Below are 2,356 nucleotides of genomic sequence, written 5' to 3'. Positions count from 1 at the left end.
CCTAGCTTCTGCTTGGAAAGAGAAAAGCTGCGCTGGGCGAGCTGGGTTCAGGAAGTGGCTCAGGTTTTTATCTGGCCTAGTTGACTACTAATAATTAGAGTTCGGGGCTCCGTGGAATGTTGCGAACTTCCCTCCCCTACTCAGAAAGAACCTGAAATTGGTCTCCCCCTATGAATACACTTGGTCTGAAAGGAACAAATCTAGTAGGTGCTTCATAATATTACTAACATATGGTGAAGAGAAAAACAATAACAAGCTGGGCGGTAATGGTGCACATGCCTTTAATCCCAGTACTTGGGAGGCAGAAGCAGGTGAATCCGAGTTTGAGGCCAGCCTGGCCAACAAGCTAGTTCCAGGAAAGCCATGGATACGCAAAGAAACTCTATCTCCAACCCCTCGCCTCAAAAAAACAAAAAAAAAAAATGCGCACAGTAAAAATTGTTGTACCCATCCCCCAAAGAAACAGTCGCGTTTTAGTACAATATTGTAAACGGCACAGATTAACTATTAAAAAATAAAAGTGGGGCCTGGAGAGAGGCTCATTGGTTAAGAGCCCTGACTCCTCTTCCAGAGGTCCTGAGTTTAATTCCCAGTTACAACATGATGGTGGTTCACAACCACCTATAATGTGATCCAAAGCCCTTTTCTGTCATGCAGGCATACATGTAAGTAGAGCGCTCACATACATAAAACACATAAATCTGAAAAAAACAAAATTGACGGCATATAAGCTTAACAAGGTATTTGTTTAAAGTAAAAACTGATAAGACAATCAGGACTAGCCGGGCGACGGTGGCGCACGCCTTTAATCCCAGCACTCGGGAGGCAGAGACAGGTGGATCTCTGTGAGTTTGAGGCCAGCCTGGTCTACAAGAGCTAGTTCCAGGACAGGCTCCAAAACTACAGAGAAACCCTGTCTCGAAAAAACAAAAAAAAAAAAAAAAAAAAAAGGAAAAAAAAGAAATCATAAAGTTGAGAGGGAGAGTGGTTGATGGGGGTGAAGTTGGAGAGGGAGATGGGTAGAAATAATGTAAGCGCAGTACACACTACTAAAAAAAAGTTTCAGAATTATAATGAATAGTCCTTTACACTTAGACTATTTTTGTAGTTCATGAGGTCCTTACTTGCCAGAGGGCGCTGAGCTTGGCAAGAGCGCCTAAAAGTTCTTCTCATTTATATCCAATGGGCAAATGGCACAGATGTCAGACCCTTCTATTGCCCTGCTAACCCTTTCAGCTCATATACAACTCACAATTTGATATTTTTAAAGATTGTTTAGCATTTCAAGGATATATGTGTGTACACATGTTCAATTTTCTTTCTTAAAACTATAACCATTTTGTTAATTTTATCTTGAGACCTGTGTAGTTTTCCTCTTAATGATTTGTTGTGTGATAAGGCCCCATATACCTGGGTTTCTGCAGTGTCACTTCTAATGTCTATGGAAATACATATAGTATTGATGGAACATTGAACCTATTGAGCATTCTGTTTTCCTGACTTTTGTACAAACAATGCTATAATGAATATTACTGTAGCTAAGTATTTGTTATCACGCAACATCAATTGGTGAGAACATATTTCTAGAAATACTGCTGGCCTAAAAACTCTTGGTAGCATAATCAAACAGGTTCAGCAAACTGATTTTATTGATACCATCTGCACTGATTCAGTTCACTCAAGAGCTATTCTAGCTGCTCGCTTAAATTTATAGTCACACATTTAAATTCAAATCTTTTCATTTTATCTCTGAAAGGGAATGTTAGGTCTTCTTTTCTGACTAACGTGTTGGTAGAAAAACCTAGAGGATTTTAATTTTGTAACCCCTTTCTTTCTTCACCTGGTTTACAAATGTGCTAGTGTAAATGTCCCCTTTAACACAAATGAGAAGACTGAGAAGCATTTGCTCTCCATTCGAGAAGCAACTGAGTTCTACAACGATTTTGGCTCACTTGAACAGGACAGGAAAATGAGTTTGCTGGGAAGGAATGCAGATCAAAGAACCTCAGTAAAGGGCGAGGATGGTGGCTAGTGTAAAGCACACCTTTTAGCCCGGGGCAGGCAGATCTCTGAGTTCAAGGCCAGCCTGCTCTGTCGAGAGAGTTCCAGTTCCAGGATAGCTAGGGATATATAGAGAAACCAACTCTGACTCTTTTTTGTTGTTGTTTTTGGTTTTGGTTTTTGAGACAGGGTTTCTTTGTGCCACAGCTCTAGCTGTCCTAAAACTAGCTCTGTAGATCAGACTGACCTTGAACTCATAGAGATCCGCCTGCCTCTGCCTCCCAAGTGCGGGTATTAAAGGTGTGCGCCACTTCCGCCCAGCTCAACTCTGACTCTTTTTTTTTTTTTTTTTTTT

This window comes from Microtus ochrogaster, chromosome 18, assembly GCF_000317375.1.
Source record: "Microtus ochrogaster isolate Prairie Vole_2 chromosome 18, MicOch1.0, whole genome shotgun sequence".
Classification (NCBI taxonomy): Eukaryota; Metazoa; Chordata; class Mammalia; order Rodentia; family Cricetidae; genus Microtus; species Microtus ochrogaster.
Note: the sequence above shows the minus strand (reverse complement) of the source record.